Genomic DNA, 24,720 nt, shown 5'->3' on the forward strand with positions numbered 1-24,720 from the left:
AAGTGATGAGTATTTTTTTTTTACATGTGTTATTTTGTTGAATTCTTCCCCAATCCCTGGGAAACAACTTTTCTCCACATTTTTACAGTAAATGAAACAAACTGAGTGAGGTTAAGGTTTTCGGTCAAAGTCACACAGCTTGTAGAAGGAATTGCCAGAACTAGTGTCTCTTTGTGGTCAAGTCCAGATGAGCTGTTAGCATGGAATATGAAGACAGTCAGTGTGAACTAAAACCCCCTTGCCACATACTCCCCTCCTGGGAAACCCCTGTGGAAAGGCTGGCACTGAGGAGTAGGAGAGAGAGCGAAGGCTACATGACAGGATGGCCAAAAAGGCAGGGGCCAGCCTGTTGAGCAGCCTCAGCCACCACCATCCAGGCTCCCAAAACTTAATCTACTATACTATTTATTGGCTGTCCCAATACCATCCTATTTTTCCTATTTTGCAAAAGGGTGGGGAGGAGTGTTGGCAGAATAAAAGAATCAGACATTTGTCTCAATTTAAGGGCTACACATTAGCTTTATTTTTAAACATTTTTAAAATTTCCTGTTTAATATTGCTTACAGGGTGAAGAGGGATGCATGCTCATATGGGCCTCTGAGTAGGATGGGGAGAGTTCTGTATGGAGGAAAGAGAGTGGGATAATTGTTTCAAGTTTTGTTTGTTTATTTGTTTGTTTTGTCCTGCTTCCACAGGTGAGAAAGGAGAGCAGGCTGCTCCTTGTTGCTAAACCACATCAGCACCTAATGATGGGGATAGTCATTTGGTGATACATTAGGGACCCTGATGTAGTGAAGAGTGCTCCGAAAGTACCACTTAACTGGTTTTCATGGTTTTGAAAAGTAGTTGGTTTTATTGCTCCAGGGTTGAGAAGATATTTCCAAGGTCTATGGTTGATAAAGTCCACTTTAGTGCATCCACGGGCCCAGGAACATGCTGCAAATCTTAGCCAGGAGGTGGTTCAACCTGTTCTGTTTTCCATCCTCTAATGAGGCAGTTGTGGTCCCCTGTTGACCTAGATGACCTTGTTGTCATGTCCCCCATGTTCATCTGAGCATGCTGCCATTTCACAGGCAGCTACTAACTGAAGAGGCCCAGTCCTGATACATGCACTCCAAGGTCAGACTATACATCCTGTGATTTTCCCTGTGGCCAGGGCCTGAGTTCAGTGGTCTAGTTGGGGAGTCTCTCAAGAAACCTCATCTGGGGTGACCTCAGACTTGATTCTGTATACCCAAGCCAGATCTTGCCAGCTTAGTCCAGCCTGGTCCACTCAGCTCCAGCCCTCATGTTAACTAGCAGGTGTTGCGGTTCAACACAGCCTATCCTGTACCCCATCTTGACTCTCACTTGTGCCAATGTGTGTTGTGGACTGACCCTACCCAGCCCACCCCCAGACATATGCCAGTGGATGCTGCAACCCAGCCTGGGGGCTGTTACACTCACCAGTGGAAGCTGCAGCTTAGCAGGGGAGTTCCGCAAGTTCTCCTAACAGATTCACTCTGAATAAATGGTCTAGTGTGTGCTGGTGGTTGCTGCCACCCAGACTGATATGGCTGGACCCCAGTCCTGGCATTCACTGGGGGTTAGTATGACCAGCTCACACCCACTCCAGCTCTCACCAATGAGTGCTACAGCCTAGCTCAGCCTGGCCTAGTCCAGTGTCGCCCACCCGTGAGAATAAGCCCACATGCGTACCAGTAAGTGCTGCAGCCTTGCCTAGCCTGGTCAGCCCACAGCCCCATGCTCATATTCCCCAGTAGGAACTGCAGCCCAGCAGGGGAGTCCCCAGAGTTTCACAACCAAGCCTATTTCAAGCCCCAGGACTTTCACATACTGATGGGTGCTTTTACTCAGCCTGGCAAAGCCTACCCAGTCTCAGCTCTTGCTGGTGGGTGTTGTAGCCCATCCCAGTCAAGTGCAGCTCACATCTTATCCTGGCTCTCATATATGACAACATCTGGCCCACACAAATGCTGACAAATTCTGCAGCCTTGCCTGGCCTGACCCCAGCTCCAGCTGGGAGCTGCAGCCTGTAGGGGAGTTCCCCAAGGTTCCCTACCAGGTCTGGTCTTTTGGTCTTTTTTTAAATTATTATTAATTACATTGCATTATGTGACACAGTTTCATAGGCTCTGGGATTCCCCCAACCCCTCCCTGTCCCCTCCCCCCATGATGGATTCCTTCACCTTGTTGCAGTATCACAGTTCAAATTTAGTCAAGATTCTTTCTTTGCAAACACATACTAAGCATAGAGCCCAGCATCTTATTGTCCAGATCAATTCAACAGTTTCTTGGGGAGACCATCTCTGGTCTGAAGGCAGAGATGGCAGAACATCATTCCGATCAATTCAAAGCCCCAACATAACATCAACAACAATTTACAACATTATGGAATTAATTGACATGGTGTTGAGTAACCAATATGTTAGAAAAAAAATGCAAGTTCTTAACCACATCCTGTGACTACTTCATTGACATTTCAATTTTAGTTTATATACAGAACCGGCTGCTATCCACCTTAAAATGGCTATAGGGTACTATTCAGTGTCTATTTTCATTTAAGTATTTAGCAGTGTATAGTGTTGAAGCATTAGTTTGCTGAACTTGGCAGATTTTAGGATAATCCAAACTGGCTTATAACTCTAACAAGGCATATATCAACAGTTGAGGTGTATAACAATTTTAGGAGGGGTGTGCAGAAAAATCTTCAGTAACCTAGTGAGGAGTAACTAATCTTTGTGTCCTACTTAGTAATGTATATGTGAATCTCCGCTGTTCGTTTCCTGTCTGATTCCTTGTTGTTCTCTGTCTGTCCTAATTTTTTGGTTTGCTTTTTTTTTTTTTTTTGGTCTGGTCTTAGTCCCGGATTTATGCATGCCATGGGGTGCTACACCTCCTGGTTAGCACGATCTGCCCGCAGTCCTGGTCTGTTTGTGTGCTGGTGGGTTCCATAGCATGGCTCAGCCTGGCGTCCATGTCAGCCTTAGCTCTGACAAGTTTCAGGTGGATTCCTGACTAGGTGAGTTCTGTGGTCTAGCTTGGGTCAGCCTGTCACTACCACCAACCCTGCAAATTGGAGGTTGCTGCAGTCCCATGGAGATGAGTCCACAAGTCCTCCACAGAATCTGCCCCTGGATCTGGTTCTCTCACATCTGGCAGATGCTGCAGCCCAGCCTAATGTGGCCTATTCCTTGCTCTAACATTCATAGACTGGTACTATGGCCTAGCCCAGGCAGGCATGCTTCCCAGCCCCAGGTTTTGCATGCACCAGTGGGCAACAGGAGATACTATTTTGCCAAGACTAGGTCTCCCGTGTGGTCAGGTGCCTAGGCCTGACCTAGACATGCTCTATGGTTTCCCCTTTCTAAACAACTCTGCTCAGTGCCCTTACCTACCTGCAAGTGCAGAGACCCTTGTCTGGGGAAGACACTAGAAGTCATTCCTCTCTGTCAAAAATGCCCTCAGCATCCAATAAGTCCCCAGATCCCCTTCCCTGGGCAATCTGCAGCACTCCTGCCTAGGGGTCCAGGTGGCATGTCCTGGCACATCGTTTTCTGCCTCACCCACATATCTACAAAGAAAAAAAAAAGAAGAAGCAGTCATGCTGTCGTACTGATACAGTTAACATAAATTTGGTATTACCCAGGCCAAGAATGCCCACCAGCTACTGGCTGCTTTTTTCCCAAAGGTGTAACACTTGCCTAAGTATAAGACAACTTAGGCAGCTGCTCACAGCTGTAGCGGCCTACAGTTATCTTACAACTTAATGATAAAAATAAAGGCTTAAGTTTCAAGAAGTAAGAATAACAGATAAGGAAATTGATTCTAATTCTTAAAACATGTTCAATAATTTTCCCTTCTACCCTTTCTCATTCCCTCTCCCCCCACTACTGTTGTCCCCTATATTGTTAGAATAATATAGTCCTTCAACAATAGTCACATGTCCATCATTCTTCTATGTAAGTGTATCATGGCATTTCAGGTATAGTTAATGTTAGTCCAGCATCTTTTTCAAGACAGACTTAACAGATTCATTAGGAGTCCATCTTCTTTTCAATTTAAGAGTATTTGAAAGGCATTTCTTCTCTACACTTTACTTTTGACATCTTTTTGCTCAATATACTTTTGCTGATAGAAACTTTTTTTTCTTAAATTGTGAAACATAATATCTGCACCATCATTGCAATCACATCCTCAAGAGACACCTCTCTCAGCACCTACCAAAAGTAAAACATGTATATAGAGTGGATGATATGGAAAACCCTTGGTCCAGAATGACTGGAGAGGTTTTAACCAGTGTGTGCTTTCTGGAATTTCTGGATTGCAGTTTTAAAAGAACGGATTTTGGAATAAAAAGATTTGTATTTTATATGTCAGTTGGGTAGTTTAATGAGTAGAGCATGTGAATTTAAGATTCAAATTTTGGCTTCAAAAATGGTTTGAATTAATTTGAGCAACATTTTGTTTTAAACTCCTCAAAGTTTTAGTTCCCTCACTGAGTTGCACAGTAAGTATTTTCAAGGCTGAAAAAGAGGAGGTAGCAGTGGGACGTGCAGGTAGCTCCTAGTTAGGACATAGCCAATTGGAGTAGGAAAGAAGGGAAGCAGGTAAATTGAATTTGAAGGGGCGGCACTGTGGGTTGATAGCTAATTCTCTGCCTGCTTCACTGCATTCCATATGGGTACTGGTTTGTGTTCCAGCTGTTTCACTTCCTATTCAGTTCCCTGCAAATGGCCTGGGAAAGCAGTGGAGGATGGTTCTAATCTGTGAGCCCCTGCACCCACATGGGAGATCCAAAAGAAGCTCCAGGCTCCCTAGCTAGATCAGCTCAGCTCAGGCTGTCGCAGCCAATCGGAGAGTGACCCAGCAGATAGAAAATCTATTTCTCTTTCTCTCTGTGTATGTGTATGTCTCTCCTTATCTCTGTAAATCTTCCCTTCAAATTAAAAAATTAAAATTTTAAAAAGATAACCAGCCTCAGAGAAGCCACTAAAACACAAACCTGTTAAAGAAAAAACAATGTGGAATAAGTAGTGTTTGAGATGAGAGAAGGTTGAATTAGGTAATCTAAGAACCAACTATGTAGCTGTTAAATTTGTGTGATGAGGCTTATTCTGAAGCATGAGCTTTCATACAGAAGCCAGAGTATCATGGGTATGAGACTGTTGAAGTCAGCACAGTAGCTAAAAGAATTAAATAAGATAATGTGATTCATGTGATGGAAAATAACCTAGATTATTTCCCTTTTTTGTTCTTCGCTTCTTACTTCCTATAAAATAAAAAAGATCAACTGTTCAGGAAGCTACCAAAAACCATTTGACCCAATCATGTAAGTTTGATACGCTGAGTCATGGAGTCGCTGACATTTCTAGAGAGATACTCTGAATCCAAATGCCACCAGATGTCCCTTTTTATTCAAACTGACTTGCTGCTCATTTGTACACACTTGGGACTTTTTCAAGTGATCTCGTCTGTAATGATCTATTCAAGGATAGAAATCAAAGCTAGTTTAACTTTTTCACTCAGTAAGTCAACTTCTTAAGAAGGTAAATACTTCAGTAATTTTAAACTTCTACCATATTTTCTGATGCTTAGCTTCTATCATGAAAAAGCAGAAAAGTTACATGGCTAAATCTGACACTAATGGTATTTTTTTCTGTATTTTTTTAATCACATGCAATCATTTGTATCAATGTCATCTGAAGTGAAATCTTCCCCTGATTATCTCTGGTATCATAAATCATCCAAGAGCTGAGCTTATTCTCTCACAAGTTAGCATCAATTGCTTATTGCATTACTATGAAGCAGTTGCCACTTGAATGAGCCTCTTCCCTTGATTCCGGTAGGGAAATACTTGGTGGATTAGTTCTGTTCCACCACAGCCTGGAAAGGGGCTCAGGAATCCCTGTGTAGGAACCACAACAGACACAAATGTGGGAAATATATGGCTAGGTATGACATGGATTCCCGTACCTTCCAAACTTAAAACACAAATTTCTCTGAATGTAGGTTCAGGGTCTTACATGTATAATGGTACAATGGGAAAATTCATGGCATTGGGATTGACAGACCTGTGTTGCACATTCTGTGTTGAATCATGCTAGCAACTTCTTTTCTCTGCCTGTAAATAGGAGTAATAATGTGACCAGAATATTGTAAGGACCCATGAAGATAATGCATAAAGATACTTGTCACATAAGAGTCACTAATAACTCATGGATGCAGACACAATAGCAAATATTTCTGAAACACCCATAACACTTTAGATACTGCAGTAAGTGTTTTACAAGCATTTTCAAGTGTGCCCCTCTCAGCAAGTCTGACAGACGGTAAATAGTAGATGGAGGATCCAAATCTTGATTTGTATAAGATCGTTGAGTTTAGTTAAAAGCATAAGAACAAATCCATAGGGACAATGATATTCATAAATGGTTTAGAGTTTCAGAGAGAAACCTGTCATATGTTTATTGTTAGTGAAAATGTAAATATTTATATCTATGAGAGAAGTGATATTAAGTGGAACTACCACAGCCAGTAGATTTTTTTTTCAGTCACAATTATTTTTTTCAGTCACAATTTTTTCCAGAACCGATTAATTTCAGTCTTAACAAACTATTATGGAAGCATAATGAGTGTAATGGAATCAATCCCAAAGAAATGGAGGTGCTGATGAGTATGTAGTCATCCGGGCAATGACTGCAGCGCATAGTTTGGAGCTGTTGTCTCCATTTGGATTGTGACCTAACCATTGACAGTCATCCAAATGTAATATCACTTGTATGCACGACTGGAATTTAGAATCTAACTAAATTTTTAGTACTTGTTATCCATTTGTTTCTAAAGAAATTACGTTTAATTACATGAGTAACAGTGTGTGTGTGTGTGTGTGTGTGTGTGTGTGTGTGTTAAAAGGAAGAATTATTTAAGTTAATGGAATGAGGTCTGTAACAATTGCAAGCCAAGAGGAAGACCTGGCATCGCAAAGCAAAGGGAGAATTCCTATTTAAAAAAAATGGAACATTCCATGGTTTGGAAATGGAAGCAGTGTGATGAAATGCAGTACAAGCGTAAGGATTCGGGAGGGACATTTTCCTGTCTGCATGCTTGAGAGTGTTAAGTATTACCATCAATTGCGTTCCTGTAATGGACTGGATACTGGGGCCTAATGTCCACTTTAAGCAGTATTGAGAGCTAAAGCAATTGAAAGATAATAAGAGGAAAATGAGTAATGAATCCGTTTTATTGTATGCTATAAATGGCCTCCATTGAAACAGCCTGTGTTTTGACTGGTAATAAAAATGAGTGATGAAGGCAGACGCTTAACGGGGGAATTGGTTCAAGTAAGGACCATATTTTGTGTTTTAAAAAATCACAAATAATTTGGATTATAGAGAAATTTCTTGTTTGGAAACTCCCTGCCACTACTGTCCAATTTTTATGATAAACTTTGGTAAGGTGTGTGTCAGGCTGTATGGCTGGGAAGATTGGCAATAGTGATAGCAGTAGCAGGGACACACGTGATCTTATTTGTTAATTTGTCAGGATATGGATCTTTGTCTTTGCACTGGGTAAATGTAGCAGGCTCAGGAAAGGTGATATGCTTAAGGCACACGGCACTTCTGAGGTTCCCTGCAAAGAGGAAACTCTGTTACTTGACTATTCAAACTACAGTAGTGTCTAAGCCCCTAAATGACTCATGCAAAAATGCATAAGCTCCACTTTTTTTTTTTGTTTGAATGCCCTCCCCCAAGAAATCTGACTCATTGTCTTATGACCCCCTGCAGTTTAAAATCTGAACTGTAAAATAGCTCTTTGAGTCTGAACATTAAGGGCCTAACAGAAGGGCTAGTGTTGTGGCACAGTAAATTAAACCGCTGCTCATGATGCCATACATTCCCATGTAGGAGTGCCATACATTCCCACGTAGGAGTGCCAATTCAAGCTCTAGCTGGGAAACCCGAGCATTTGGATCTCCACCAAGGGATCTGGGAGCTCTGGACAGGGTTCCCGTCCACTGGTTTCAGCTTGACCTAGACTTGTGGCCATTTAGGGAGTGAATCAGCAAATGTAAGACTTTCTCACTCTTCTATTCCAAAAACACATATTTTGAAAGAACCCAACTTGCATATGCAGCACCCTTGACACAATCCTTTCAGCAACGCTTCATTTTAGAAAACAGAAATTTAAGGCTCACCAAATCTTAATGATTTATCCCCTAATACGAAAGAGAGCTTGAAATCCAAAGCCGGAAACCTGCATTCTTTTTGCAGCGCTGCCCTCCCTTTCAAAGCAGAAACTGCCCAAGGTGAAAGCAGTACTTGGCAATCCTCTCATTCAAAGAAGAAATGACAACAATAAAGTCTATACCTTTTAGCGTGTGAGATGACACAGCTATACACAAGGGACCAGGAAGACAGAACACTGCCCTGACACACACCCCACGTACTTCCAGGTCTGCGGCTCAGATCTTTGCTCTGTCTCTTAGTGCACATTCCCTGGCTGATTCTACAGTGGTAGACACTATCAGCAGTCACAACAGAGATTGATAGGAAGACAGAGAAGATTTGTAAAACGGCAGAAAAATGAAAGTAGAAAAGAGCTTGGAAAAAGAAAACTGTATATTTCCTTCTTCTGTTTCTCCCCAATTATGAAATGCTCCATCATGGATTGACCAGTGTAAGGTGCACTTTCACTCTATAGGAAGATCCCGAAAAAACAGGGAAGGCAGAGAGGAAAAATAATTGTCTTGCTAGTCCTCTGCTGCTCCTGCTTTCAAATCATGCACTTGATATTCTGGGTTCCCTTGTGCTCCTTGGAATCCTTACTAACTACTAGGAGAAAGAGAAGATTGGGTTAAGATATTCTGCTTAAGGTTGATATCATTTTGGGAATTGAAAAGGCAGACCATATCTCAAATTAGTGGTTTGAAAGAATGGCTTCCCACCTGAAAGCAAAAAGCAAAGCTAACTTGCTGTCTCAGGAAGCTGTCCTGCATGGAGCACTTAATTGTGTCAGAACCCAAAGGTGGGACATCCCCTTCAGCCTGGCTGTGGCTTTCCTGCTTTCTGAAAACCACCCTCACTCCAGGAATCTCCTTAACATATAAAATATTAATATGTCACAAGCTGGAAATGAAATATAACTACAACTGGGAATCATCAATCAGTCTACAATAACCAAGCATTGAGCCTGCAAGGAGATTTATGGAGAAGGATTATAGTCGGAGTGTGAGCAGCAACACGAAACCAAAATGCTTGATCTGGCCCTGGCAAGCCAACTCATGGTCTTTGTGTGATAGGCATGGTCATTGCCACCTGTCGGGGACGGCATTCTTGCTGGTTGGTCAACCCTCACATTAGGGAAATAATGTTTTGATTTGTTATTATGTTACATACTAGCATGAACCGAAGTCCACTGATTTCAGCATATCTAATAGGCTTGTATGTGCAAGGATGTGTGTGCCTGCTTATCAAATGTTCTCTCCATTAAGCTTGTAAATCCTGGATTAATCTGAAGCTTAGGCTGTGTTTGAACTTGGAAGGTGAAAGACAAGAGGGTTGGGGAGAAGGGTAACAGCAGCAGAGTGTACCCTGGGAATAAAAAGCAACCTGACATCAAACTCGATGCTCCAGTGTGATGAGTAACATTTTGAAGAGGAACTAAGTGCCATGATACATGGGTGGGAGATGCACCCGAGCCTTGCTGCTGCCATCTGACAAACCCTGACTCTGCTGGTGGGTTGCGAGTCAGCTCATCTAACGGCTGTGCATGCTTACCCATCCTACTGCTTTCAGTATGAAAACCTTGTTCAATGCAATGGAGTATTTTTCAATCAAAACATTTCACGACACTTGGCTGGGATTTGGAGGAAATCATATTCTCATATCATCCGACATTGCCTTGCCCCTCAATGCCACGTTTTAAGAAGCAGGGGATGAGTGGCAGAAGCTGTGATTCAAACTCTAAACTAACAGTATCCACAGTTTCTTATTGCCTCACAAGTTTATCTGTAAAAAGCAAAACAAGGGGCCTGGCACAGTAGCCTAGCAGCTAAAGTCCTCACCTCCAATGTGCCAGGATTCCATATGAGCTCTGGTTTTAATCCCAGTGGTCCTGCTTCCCATCCAATTCCCCGCTTGTGGCCTGGAATGGCAGTCGAGGATGGCCCAAAGCCTTGGGATCCTGCGCCTGCGTGGGAGACCTGAAGAAGGCTCCTAGTTTCTGGCTTCAGATTGGCTCAGTTCCAGCCATTACAGCTACTTGGGGAGTGAATCATCGGACAGAAGATCCTCTCTCCTCTTCTCTGTATATCTGACTTTTCAATAAAAAAAAAATCTTCTAAAAACAAAACAGCCCTATGATCTCTAGTAAATGCATAACTGTTTATTTCTAGAGTATAATTACACACTATTGTACTAATAGACTATGTACCTTACAAAACACCCCAAAAAGGGGAAAGTGAAATTTGGAGGGAACGAGTTTAGTGAATTCAAGAAAAATACAATTAAGTGCAAGTTTGCAATCCCCTCCACCATTTATTTGATTCAAGATCCCCATTTTTGAAAGCCACTGATTGAGCAAAAAGGAGAGATGACCTAATAAAACATCATTTGTGTTTGAAAGGAGTAGCATTTTTTATTGCACTTGTTGGCAAATAAATAAATAAACACACCAAGAACCCCAAACTACTCCCTTAGGGATAGCCAGCTTCAGCGTTTCCGCGGTAAAAGGGGGAAAGACGCTGAGTCCCGCCACGTTGCTGCATGTTAATCTCCCCTGGCAGAGGAAGTCACGGTGGTTTACAGGCTGTGTCCCTGGGTTGGCGCGCTGGGGCTGGGGGCTGGGGCCGTCTCAGCCGAGTTTTAACTGAGGAGGCTAGGCTGTTTCTCTCTCTCCTCTCTCTCTCTCTCTCTCTTCCTCTTTTCAATTTTTATTTTGAATTTTGAATTTTATGGTACAATTCTGTAGAGCCAGGGAGATCCCAGGCTGTTTCTAAGGAGACTGCGCGCGCTTAGTGCAAGCACCGTCCTCTCTGCTCGCTCTGATTTGTCTCTGTCTAATTGAAATCCCGTTGGCTCCGTGCCAGCGCAGCAGTTTCACCTACGCATAAACGGGCCTCCCTTGTTTAGTTTCAAGGCTGAAATAACTCCCCGCAATGAAAGGCTCTTTGCCTTCTTACCCGGATCCTCTGTTGTAGCGCCCCGCGCGACCCACGATCAATGAGTATTCGCTGCAAATTGAGGAAAGCATCAGCTATGGGGATGGGGAAGAGCTTTGCTGAGAATGGCGAGGCTCTCCTCGCACTCAATGGAGGAACCGTGTTGGAAGTTTTCAGAAAAAAAATGGAGTTTTACGCCAGACACTTCTCAGAATCAAGCATTTCTCAATGATGACCCAAAGTGAACCTGGTCAGATTTTCCTCCTAAATGAATGAGATAAAATTTGGCATAAAATATGCGTGCACACCTTTCTCACTTCAGTCATATGTAAAGCCACAAATATGCATTTAATGCCCTCTTTGCACTTACAGACCTCCAGTAATCAAAGAAGCCAAATGTTGGCCAAAATTTCCGGGCATCATCAAATCCCGGACTCACAGGAACGGAGGCCATGTTCGTTACTGCTCAGACTTTCTGAGAAAGTGGCGATCAGCGTTAAGACTGCCACACAAGAAACAAAACTTTCAGCACTCTAAAATGTGGTGGGTACTGCTTATGTATTTTTTACTTGTTTTACATTTTCCATGCACAGTTATGTAGTTTGATATAATTAGCAACCAGACAACATTTTGTCAATAAGGCTGAGCTAGGAAATATAAGGTTGCAATGTCAGTTAATACGGAAGTGAAACAATGGAATGTGCCAGCCACTGGAGTCCCAGATTTCCAAAATGTTGTCACAATTCCTGTGAGACAAGATATCCCTTTTTTTCATGAAGGATAATAGGTCAGCTCAGAAAACAAAAGTTCGTATAAACTCTGGGAAAAAAAAAGCCAATAAAGCCATTATCAGACCAACTCCAAAAATGAAGCTTACTACATTTAGCAGCACTTCGAGCTTTTTTTTTATTATGATTATTCAGTTGCACATGTCTCACAATATTGTATGTAAATGCAATTCCACTTGCTCCTTGGTTCACACAACGCTTTTCCTACTGAAATGCCTCTTAAGAAGCTCATAGGGGATACTCAAAAAGGCAACATGATGTGGTCTATAATTCAACTGCAGAATAAGTCTGTTAGCAAGAAACCTGGCTAAATGCCCCATCCCATCGCACAATGATTGTTCACTTCCTTTAATGGGTGAAAATAACATAGCTCTTGATTTTTAACAATGCAAATAACACAGTATTCAAGGAAAAGGTAATCTTTGCATCTTTGAAACTTCTCAATGGTTCGTGCAGAGACGTGTCTCCCTTTTTGTTCAAATGTCTTAAAAAATTGTGCTATCCTACCTAACGAGTTTTGCGCTTTACACCTCGGTGGTCTTTCTGTGTCAGCACACACAGCTCTCTTAATTTTCTTCTTGCTATGGAATATTTCAATGAGATCCTAACTCATAAATGTTTAGTTGGTATCCTATTATGGTTATTAAAGTTTTTCAGTTTTTCTTTCTGGTAAACAATTCAATAATGATTAAAGTTTCACGTACATTTTTCTTTGCATTTTTAGCATGTGCGTAAAGCAAGTTCCTAGAACTGAAACTGGTGGACTAAAGAGCATGTTCAGTTTCTACTATTTTTATATACCATTAAGTAACACCATAACATGGCACAACACACACACACACACAGATGCAAAGGTGCTGTGTTAATTTATACTCTCCTCTACAGTGTGGGTGACTGCTGATTTTCCATACTCTTGTGCAATCATCTGGCATTGTCAACATAGGTAGAAATAGTGTCTCAGCTCAATTTATAATTCTCAATAATCTGTGAGTATGAGAATCTTTTCATGTTGGCACCCTGTTTATAGTGATTTTTCTGTTAATCATCTGCTCTTTCTCATTATCTTCTTCTCTATTCTGTATAAAAATCAATTAATGTATTTTTTAAAGCAATATTTGCCTTACAGATTGCATAGTATTTTCTCTTTAGTATGTCATGTGATTTTGTTATGTTAATTCTGCTTAGGTTATACATATACACAAACCTTGCATGTAAGTAGGATGAGAGAGAATGAAGGATAAAAACAGAATGGAGAGAAGCATTGGTTAAATCTTTGCCTTTAAGGCTTCTGAGGTTTGCGACTTGCTATGAAAGGACCCGCTGTACCCCAAGTTATGAAATAAATTATACCATGCTCTCTTGCATTGCGCTTGTGAAGTTTTTACTTAAATGGTTGATTTCAACTTGTACTTCAGCACATGAAAAACCTTTGTGCACAGGGTAATAAGAAGAACCCTGAAAAAATTAAAAAATAATAATAATAATAAAAAGATTTTCCCCAAGGGACTAGCAGAGATCACTAAGATGACTTAGTGAATTTTAGGATATGAACCCTTCATTGCTAAAACCAAAGGCAGGATAGCTTACATTGTTGACACGATATTGCAGCATTGCCCTAAACTTTGCAAACCAAAGAGGGATTCAGCTATTTTATAGATGTCAGCGCAGGATAGAGTGCTGGGTTGCCATTTGGAAGTTGTCCTATCTGCACATCCAAACAAGCCAATAATTTTCACATTCTCACATATGCCTCAAACTTTGGCAAAATAGTAGCACTGAAGAAAGGGTAAAAGGTAGTGCAAAAGTCAGAGATCTGTACACATTCTCACAATGTTTGGATTACTGTGTGCCACTGAGCTAAATCTAAGTGATTATAAAATAATCCAAAATGGGAATCCATCAACTCAAATATTGATATCCAAGGGACAGCAGAGGTATTCGATGGAAGTGGGGGTTGGCCTACATATAGGCGATCTCAATATAATTGAATTGTACCCATGCCCATAGCAATAATTTACAAAGGGGAATCTAAATAATCTTCCCTTCACTCTAAGACAGAGAGAAAAGGTATGCATTCTGTGGGAAATAAAATTCAACCTTATTATACTTTTAAAATCATTGCATTTTTATACACACATCTTAGAAAGAATTTTTAAAATGAGGTATGTAAAGAAACAGAAAATGCAAATCAATAATCAAAAGGAAACATGGTCAATAGAATCAGAGCTCCAATCAAACTCAGTTCGCTGGAATTGGCAACAAGAAAGTTAAAGTAATTATTATAGCCACTTTTTAAGAATTTATAAGAAAGTGTGAATATAATGTACAACAGATAGGGATAGGACCAGGCGTGAGAGCTTAGTGAATAAAGTCCTCACTTTACATGTGCTAGGATCCCATATGGGCACCAGTTCTTTTCTCAGCTGCTCCATTTCTCTTCCAGCTCCCTGCTTGAGACCGGGAAAAGCAGTCAAGGATGGTCCAAAGCCTTGGGACCCTGCACCGGCGAGAGAGACCCGGAAAAAGCTCCTGGCTCCTGGCTTCCAATTGGTTCATGTCTGGCCATTGCAGTCACTTGGGGAGTGAGCCAGTTAACGGAAAACCTTTCTCTTTGTCTCCCCTTCTCTCTGTAAATCTAACTTCCCAATGAGAATAAATAAATAAAAACTTTTTAAAAGGAGAGAGATAGGGATATTTCAGGAGAGAAAATGGGACCCTAAAAGAACACAAAATGGAAATCCTATAACCATAAAAAAAATGTCTGAAATAAAAAATTCCCTGGATGACATTAGTACCAGTTTGAATTCTCAATACCAAGTATTAATAAAGTTGAATCTGGTCCATGGAAAGCATCCATTTGACTGAGACTTTTTAAAGAGATTTTAAAAAAATGGACAGTCAATAATAATAAATAGTGACTAACTTATGAGAAGTGATGTAAGCCAAAGGTCAATAAAATGACTTTACTTCAAAATACTACTGAAAAAAAACCCACCATCAATCTAGAATTCTGTATGTTGTGTGACTATCTTTCAGAGGAAGCAGATGGGCAAACTAGATATAAAAGACACAAAATCACAAAGGTGACAGTTCTAAGTAAGGAGTGACAGATGTCTGACTCTCAGGTCATAAGAAGATGCCTGGTGCCCGGATTCCCACCGGGCATTAATGATGGTGCTGTGTCCCAACTGATAAGACGCTGTTGTTGTTTTGAGTAGTGACTGTTCATTTGCTGATAGATTTTCCTGATTCTGCTGTTTTGCATTCTTTTAATTTGACTGACAATCCATTACCTGAAATAAGAAAAAGTCTCTGGTGTGCATATAGGAAGAGCTGAATTAATATAATCCCACCAGATAAGAAGGCTCCTCAGCCAAGGTTTTGGCACATTAGCATTTGCGAATATTAAAGGTCCACCAACAATCCGTACTGAAAGTAAGAGAAGTTGTCACTGCTGAGGAAGAGTACTTGACTTCTTCCCAGATTCACAACCCTCCACAGAGTCAGGTTTATGTTGCATGTGAGTACTGCTTTTCAATTAAAATTATGTAAGTGGTCATAAACCCTGACAATAGAGATTGAAATACTACATATTGGCCTGTAGGGAAAAAAAAAACACATTGGTAAGTTTTATGAGGCAGTCAACTTCTGTTAAAGACTTTTCTTTTTTTAATTAGAAAGACAGATACACAGAGAGAAGGAGGTAAAGAGAGATATCTTCCATCCGGTCATTCACTCCTCAAGTGGCCACAATGGACAGAGCTGAGCTGAACCAAAGTCAGGAACCAGGAGCATCTTCTGGGTCTCCCATATGGGTGCAGGGTTTGAGCCATTCTCTACTGATTTTCCAGACCACAAGCAGGGAGCTGAATAGGAAGTGGAGCAGTTTCCATATGGGATTCCAGTAGATGCAAGGTGAGAATTTAGCTACTAGGTTGTTGTACCAGGAATCCATTTTCTTTTTAAGTTTAGTTTTTGTTTGTTTGTTTGTTTGTTTGAAAGAGCAACAGAGAAGGAATGGGATAGAGAGGGAAAAACAGGCAAAATTAGAAAGGGAAACAAATATTCCCCCATCTGTTGGTTCACTCTCCAAAACCTGGCTTACCCAGCAACAACCCAAACTCAATCAAGCCAAAGCCACATATAGGAATTCTACCCAGGTCTCCCACATGGGTCGCAGGAACCCAAGTACTTGAGCAATCATTTGCTGCATTTCAGGGCGCCTGTCAGCTGGAATCCAGATCAGAAATAGAACATTCACTTGGCCCAGTCCTCTTGCATGAGAAGATAGTGTTCCAAAAGGTAAGCCTTAACTTACCATTGTGCCCCAGAGCCACTGAACACAGTATGTTCACACCGTCTGGGGAAAGTCAATACAAATCAATCAAGATAGCATGCTAAAGGCTTTTTGTGCAGGAATGTACATTCTAATCAAAGATAGGTTGAGACCCTTTTATAAACTACAATTATAATAAACTGTTTCCTTTGTAGTTTTAGCAATATTTATCTGTAGCTTGTATTCAACAAATATCAATGGAACTATTACTGAAAAATCCCATGGTAGACAACACCAGACACCTGCCTCTCTAGTAGTAGGATATCCCATTGTTTTTATGCCATTTAAAAAATATATAGTTGTTTAGACTATTCCCCCTGTCAAGAGTTGGTCTGAAACTGGCCTAAAACCCTCCATTGGTTCTTAAACCGTCCTTTTACAAACATACACGATAGATTGGACTTAATACATTATGCACACACACAATGCATTATGAGAGCTCTGCTTCTCTGGCCCTTTCTCGGTTCTTCCCCACTCTGCATCAGTTTTTCCTTAGCCAGAGGCTTCTCAAAGGAGCAAGACAAGGAAACACTTCCAGGCATTGCACTCAGACATGTAGTGCGCAGAAGAAAAATGTCTGTTACCTATCTTAGATTAGTCCAAGCAAAGAGAACTTGGCTTAGTTAGAGGAACTGAAATCCACCACCTGGAGCTACAGACAGACCCGCCTCTCCTGATGTGCTTGTTTTGGTGGGGGGAGTTCTGTTTCTCGAAAACTCAACCCTCTTTTTTGGCAAGTAGAAACAGTTAGTGAGTGCTTGGCAGTTCAGTGTTATCATATCCAAGTCATAGTTCCTAATGTTGGTATTATTGCTCTTTAGCAGCAAATTTTCTTATTTAGTTTAACTACCATCTTAAATTTTTGTGGGTTTTTTCTCTTAAGCCTGTAACATATACAGTGAAACATAGCTCCATCCTCAATGTGTTGTATTATTACTTCCCTGTCCTTCAACTAAAAGACCCATGAACATCAGAAACTTAACAAAGCATGCGCACTTCCCTGCCAAAGCAGAGAATTCCCAGTCCTCGTCATTGTCACTGACATCCATCAAACCTGCTCTTCCAAGAACCACTGTAACTGGAGTCGATCTTATAAAAAGAGGAAAAAGAAAATGAGATTTCCTATGCTTGCAGGGTATGTGGTTCTGCCTATGAGAGCTGTATTCAGAAAGATTTGCTATCTCCGGGCTGGAGAGGAATTTCATGCTAACGTCTCTTCATCCTTTGCCATGATGAAGGCAGCACATGGAACCTCTGTCTTCTTGTCATTTAGACAGACTGCCTCAGAGTGGCAGAGACCAAGCATTTCTTCTTTAGTCTCTTCTATCTGGTCACAGAAACATGGTTAACTTTATATAATTGACTTGCCCTAGATTTTTAAAAATTCACATATTTTTATTAGAAAGGCAAGATCAGATTTATGGAGATAAGGACAGACAGAGAAAAAGATCTTCTCTGGTTCACTCCCCAACTGGCCACAACAACTAAAGCTGAGCCAACCTGAAGCCAGGACCCAGGAGCTTCTTCTTGGTCTCCCACATGGTACAGGGTCCCCAGGGCTTGGGCCGTCCCTCTACTGTTTTCCCAGGCCACAAGCAAGGAGTTGAATGGGAAATGGAGCAACCAGGACACAAACCAGCACCTATATAGGAGCCTGGAGCATGTCACTGCACCATTGTGCTGGCCCCATCTAGAGTCTTATAAAATGAAGAGATCAAGATTTAGGAACTGAATATACAACTGCACGCTGGAATAATTCCAAGTTAATTACTCTCATCATTAGGCACTAAATTAAAATATTGGCACTTTAACTACACATGCTACAAAGTTTAAGCCCTCAGCACTTCTTAGATGATCCCAACTGTTTATCAGTTGTTTTCCCTGACTCCTGCACTCTGTTTTCCGCAGTGTTTTAGAATAATTTTCAAAATAAAAAAAAAATCTGTTCGTGTCACCCTTCCTGTAATCCTTTGAAGTGATTTCTCTAAGATAAACAGGTTTCCATTACCATTTCTGCTCTTTCCTCTGGGTATTTTGCCAACTCATAACTCAGAAAAATGCTAGGCACTGCAGTCTCACAACAGCCATTCTTGCAGTGTCTCCAGCACACTGTGTTGCACCCTGATCTTCAGTCATTGTTCCCTCTATCTGTAATGTTTTCTCATCCTTATTGTTCTGCTAAATCTCCATTTCTCTTTCAAAATCCCATCCAAATACCCCATTGTCTTTTTTTTTTTTTAAGTGCCTTTAATCTATAAGGAAAAGTCAGTCTCTCATCACTGATTCAATATGAGCAATGTTTAAGATTGTGGGCTTCAAAGTCAAGCCATTCTGGTCCAAATGCAGTTTTAATCACTTCTTGTTTGTATGAGCTTATCAAGAACTATGCAGAGGCCTAGAACTATGGTACAGCAGCTGAGGCTGCCACATGAAGTGCTGACATCCCATATCAGATTGCCAGTTGAAGACAGCTTCTCTTCTTCTTTTTTTTTAAAAAAAATATATTTATTTTTATTGAAAGTTAGATTTACAAAGAGAAGGAGAGACAGAAAGACCTTCCATCCACTGGTTCGCTGCACAAGTGGCTGCAATGGCCGGAGCTGAGCTGATCCAAAGCCAGGAGTCAGGAGCTTCTTCCAGGTCCCCCATGCAGGTGCAGAGTCCCAAGGCCTTGGGCCATCCTCTACTACCTTCCCAGGCCACAAGCGGGGAGCTGGATGGAACAGCTGGGATAAAACCGGTTTCCACATGGGATCCCGGAGGATTCACAGCAAGGACTTTAGCTACTAGGCTACTGTGCTGGGCCCCAGCTTCTTTGCTTCTAATCCAACTTTCTATGAATGCAACTGGAAAGGAAGCAGAAGATAGCCCAAGCGTTTGTATGGTTGCCAGCCACATGGAATACTAGAGTGGAGTTCCTGAATCCGGTTTCATCTTAGCCTAGCCTGGGTTGTCATGAACATTTTGGAGTGAACCAACAGATGTGAAGTTTCTCTCTCTTTCCCCATGTCTCCTGTCTGACTCTCCATTTTTCAGATAAATAATTTAAAAAACAAAACTATGCCAAGTCTGATATTTTATCTTACTTACAAGACCTATAATCCATCAAGCTGATCAGCTTGATCAGTTACTCACAGAGGACCTGAGACTCTGGTACATAGATAAAAGATGTTATTGCTCTCAGTAACAGTGGTGTCACTTCAAAGGTATTTGTGCTAATTTCACCATCCCTAACTCTCTTGTTGGAATTCAAAGGCCCATTGCACGTGAAGTTGTCTCCACCACAGGAAAAGAACACCTGGGGACATGATCACTTTTGTAAGTAAATAAACAGTGTCTGACCATAGGAAGAAGTTATCTCATCTCTCAGTGTTGTTTGCTGCAAACACAATTCTGAGAGGGCAATCTGGCAGTGTCCATGAAAAATCTGAAGCAAATTCAGCATGCATGGAAAACCTCTACCAATAGTCTTAACTCCATTATATAATCTTGGTATCTCATCTTTCCTGTTTCCTAAGGTGATAACAAGAGCAGCAATGCAGAGGTCAAGTGCTCATTTCTGATGCAGCTTCTGCCAAGAATAAGTCATCAGTAAGTGCTCATCATAACTACTGATGCTCAAATCTGTCTTATACCTAGCAGATTGGCTAGTGATAAGTACACACATAAAATATCCTAGCATATTTGTGTGTGTGTGTGTGTGTGTGTGTGTGTGTGTGTGTAGCTTTTGTGTCATTTCATGGCAAGTGTTTGTTTACACAGTTTTGTTTCATGATGCTTAAGAGCTCCTTGAAGAATATTCTTTGCTACTAGATGCCAGAGTAGACAAATAGCATACTGAATAAAACATTAACTAAATAGTCTTCAGATATGTCAAATAGTGTGTCCTTAAGTAGATTATTTATACTGCAGATCAGATTTGAAGGCTCTGAACTCTCCATCCCATTTTCCATAATTCTTCCTAACAGAATAACATGGAGTGGTAATTGTGCTTTCATAAAAGAAATTTAAATAGTTTTCATTTGATAGATTGAAAATCATCTATCTTCATGTGCTTCCATTTAGTGCTATTGGGAGGATTAAATGAGTTAATATATGGAAAATGCTAATTCTATGCTGGGTCTTAATTCCTCAACAGATCTTATGTCCTCTTACATTTAATAAATATAGGAAATCATTGCTTAGAGGTATTTCAGTCATTTGCAATGTAGAGGAGAGAAAACAGAAATATAATATCCACTATGACTGCCTCAATTCAGAAAGCAGCATATCTGGGGACAGGAGTCCAGTGGAACTGCTACTCAGGGAGCAACACAGGTCAACCCAGGGTAGACTTTCTTATGGACTGGCCAGAGCTAATGTGATTTCTCTGTCCAGACAGAAGTTGCTGAGAGAGGGGATCCAGTGCACAGCACAAATTTTGGTATGAATGGTACTCAACACATCTTAAAGGGCTTGTAAATCATTCAATATAACCTTGGACTTAGAGGAAATCATCATCCAGCAATTTCTTCTGAAATAAACCAAGTTGTGGGTGGAAAATTGCTTCTAATATGTGAAATTCTTTTAGCTGAGTTTCTTGAAGTTATAATTTTTCACTCTATGTCTTTGTGCGAATCTTGAAAAAAAAAAGCCTCCCCTGTGGTTTTGCTCTATGCACTGTTTTGTTAGCTAGAAAATACAGGTTTTAATTGGTCTGTGCTTTACTAGTCCCTTGTGTAAAATAAATAGCCAAAGCCGCTCTCGCCTTAACACATTAGAATAGAGAAATGCTTATGACACTGTTGGTGAGAGCAGACTGGCTACAGGTCTGTGCTTTCTTTGGGTTCCACAATAAGACCTATGTTGTTCCTTCTACTGCAGTCTCTTTTAAGGGGCGATTTAACCTGCAGGTCCTGCCAGCATTCACTCCCCTCTGACGACATATACTTGCCTCCCTGGCCAGAGAGGCCCATATGGATTTATTTCTTCAACCAAGAGTGAGCAAGATAAAAGATTGACAGAACAAGCACAGAACACTTAGGAGTAGAAATTCTAGTCCCAGTTCCACCCTTTCTGACCTTGTTATATATTTGCAAAAAAATTTTTTGGTGTGTATTATGTGTTACACATGTTTAAAAATACTCATATATGCTATCATTATGCAAATGCTATCATTTCTTCCTCTATATTTATGAACTCATTTCTGTGGATTCAACTGACCATGGGAAAAAAATATTCAGAAAAGATATTCTAGATAATTCCAAAGACATTGAATTTTCCACACACTGAGTGCTACACCGGATCCGTATAAGTAAAGTGATGTGTATCAGTTGTATTAGAAATTTTAAGAAATCTAGAAATGAGTTAACACATACAGGAACGCATCACCATAACGTGTAAGAGATTTGACCCTCTGTGGATTTTAGTGTTTGCTTAGGGAGGTCCTGGAACCAACCCCCAAGGATAGACCACACATTCTCTCTTTTTTTTTTAAGATTTATTTATATTTATTTGCAGAGAAGGAGGAGCTAGAAAGAGAGAAACTTCCCATTTTCTGTTTCACTCTCAAAATGAGCACAATGGTTGAAGTCAGGCCAGTGTGATGACAACAGCCTAGGGCTTCCTCTAGATCTTCCACATGACTGCAGGTGTCCAAGGATGTGGGTTATCCTCTACTGCCTCTCCAGGCACGTTAGCAGGAAGCTGGATGGGAAGAGGAGCAGTTGGGACTCCAAATAGCACCCATAAGGAAAACTGCTGCAACACTGTGGTGCTGGGACCAGGAATAAGAATTTTAGTCCAAGTTTCCCACAAGGACATCAGCAAACCGACTATCTGAGCTATCACTGCTACTCCCAGGATCTGCAAGTGGGAATAGTGGTTTGGGAACAGGACCAGGTATTGTACCCCAGTTTTTCAATTATGCCAGTAGTCTAGCTGGGCATCTTAATCATGGTGTAAAAATCCACTCCTGTATATTCTTTAAAAAAAGGTGTAACTAGCTACTTTGCTTTTGGACAATTATACAATGTTGTAATTATAAAGGATTATTTCAGATCAATGGGTTAATATGTTCAAACTCATATATTTCAGTAAAACTGGGCCAGAATTAACTCTTGGATGTTCTGTCACCCAGGCTGAATCATGCGCCACACAATGCTATATTTTCCCTTCTGCATCTCTCAATGGTACTATGTAATCTTACAATTACATTGGACCCTTTGTTCCTGAAAGAGTCCACATAAAGTGCTCAATGCCATTTTCAAAAAAAAAAAAAAAAATACGGTATCCAGTCAGTATCAGACATGCAGAGAACGCCTGTAAGTCAGACAAGGAAATGAAAAACACATCAACTCCTTCATCCTCTCCTTGAACACTTGGGAAGAACACATTTCTGAAATTTTTTTTCCATTTGTTGAGGAAATTCACTTCCGGAAATGGAGTGTATGTCACAGCAGCTTCCTTTGCTACCAGACTGGGCTATCCAACATCCGGAGCAGTTTCCACTTCTCTCTGAGAAGGGAGAATAAACTTTGAAGAATCTGTTCTGCAATATTTTGTCACCTGAAAAACAGCTTGTGTGAACAAGAAATAGAATGTTATTGTGTTAAGCCACTGCAGTGGTTAAATTAGTTATTACCAAGATACATATTCTACTCTCTGAACCCACATGTCTCCTTTTGCCCACCTCCACACTCTGCTACACTGCAGCATCCATATAGGAAGACTGAGTCCCTTTCTATTTTCTTGCCTTCTCTGGCTACAGCAGATTGCTTGTCCCTTGCAAAAGACAGGCAGGAAGAGCTAAGGGGTGAAGGTTTTAGGAGCAACTCTTAACGGACTAGGGTTGGAAATTGCTGGATAAACGTCACTTGCTTGTCTCTTGTGGGAGATGTTAGATACACTGTGCATATTCCTCTAGGTTCAGTGCAGGGACCACCTCAGCTGTCCAGGGAAGACCCTCACTTATTAGTGCAGGCTTTGTACAGCCTTGCCTTCCCAGCATGCTCCCCGCTCCCTTACCATGCTTTGAGGGATCACTTTGCTGGTAAACCGTTTGCATCCAAATGCCTGCCTCAGCTTCTCACTTTTGGTAAAAGCCATATGAATACATGGAGGTGACTATTCATTTCGCTCATAGATGAAGAATATTATTGAATGATTATAGTATGATGTCTAATATTTGTAAGACTGTGGTTTCTAATGTTGTGCCTGGTCCTAAGCTATAAACCAGTAAACTGGAATAGTCTTACATGATGTAATATTTGAGGGATATGGCCTAGAATGATGCATCATCCTGAAATTGTTTGAAAATATTAACTGTGATTTATAAAGTAATAAGCAAAATCATATATTATTAAGAGAGTGTTTTCTGTTAAAAAAAAATCACTGGAAAAACTTAAAGAAGTTGTTGGAAGAAATGTCTCATGATTGCTTTTAGAATTTAAGTGTTTGAATTTTGATATTTTTCTTATACTCATGGATTTTAAAATGACCTTGCATCATATAAAAATGTTGCAACTAGACTTGTCATTTGCAAAAACAGCTGTGTAGATTTCAAAGTGTGTTAAGTATATTGTAGAAAATGAATTAACTCCACCAGTCTGTGGATACAAAATGACATATCAGTACTGTGCTTTATTCTGTCTCAGATCCACTTGATAACACTGAAATGAAAATATTCAAAGGTTGAATAGAATTTATATTTGCTCAACAAATTCCATGAAATTAATAATATAATATAATATAATATAATATAATATAATATAATATAATATCTTTTATACCTTTTTGTCACATCCAGAGTTTAGAACAATGTTTAACACAATAAGCTTTCAATAAACATTTATTAAGTAAATAAATGAATGAATAAATAATGCACCTGACATTCTATTTCATTGATTGGATTAGATTCGCTGTGTGATGAGTAAAAAGAAAAGCAGTATAATAAGAAAATTTTTGAACCTGGCGTGGTGACCTAGCGGCTAAAGTACTTGCCTTGAAAGCCCCGGGATCCCATGTGGATGCTGGTTCTAATCCCGGCAGCCCCGCTTCCCATCTAGCTCCCTGCTTGTGGCCTGGGAAAACAGTCAAGGACGGCCCAAAGCTTTGGGACCCTGCACCCATGTGAGAGACCCAGAAGAGCTCCTGGCTTTGAATCGGCGCAGTACCACCGGTCGTTGAGGTCACTTGGAGAGTGAATTATTAGATGGAGGATCTTTCTTTCTGTCTCTTCTTCTCTCTGCATATCTGACTTTGCAATAAAAATAAAATAGATCTTTAAAAAAAACCAAAAACCTGTTTATGAACATCAGATTTCTGGGGCAATTGTGTCCTGTGTTTTCTACATTATTTCTTTATTCATATGTGAGATTTCCCTGTATCAATAGCAATCAAACTTTACTGTTCTATTACACCTAGTGTCTCAGAACAAGAGTGAAGTTTCCCAAGCA

This window comes from Ochotona curzoniae, unplaced genomic scaffold (assembly GCF_017591425.1).
Source record: "Ochotona curzoniae isolate NIBS_2020 unplaced genomic scaffold, NIBS_Ocur_1.0 scaffold_4683, whole genome shotgun sequence".
Lineage (NCBI taxonomy): Eukaryota > Metazoa > Chordata > Mammalia > Lagomorpha > Ochotonidae > Ochotona > Ochotona curzoniae.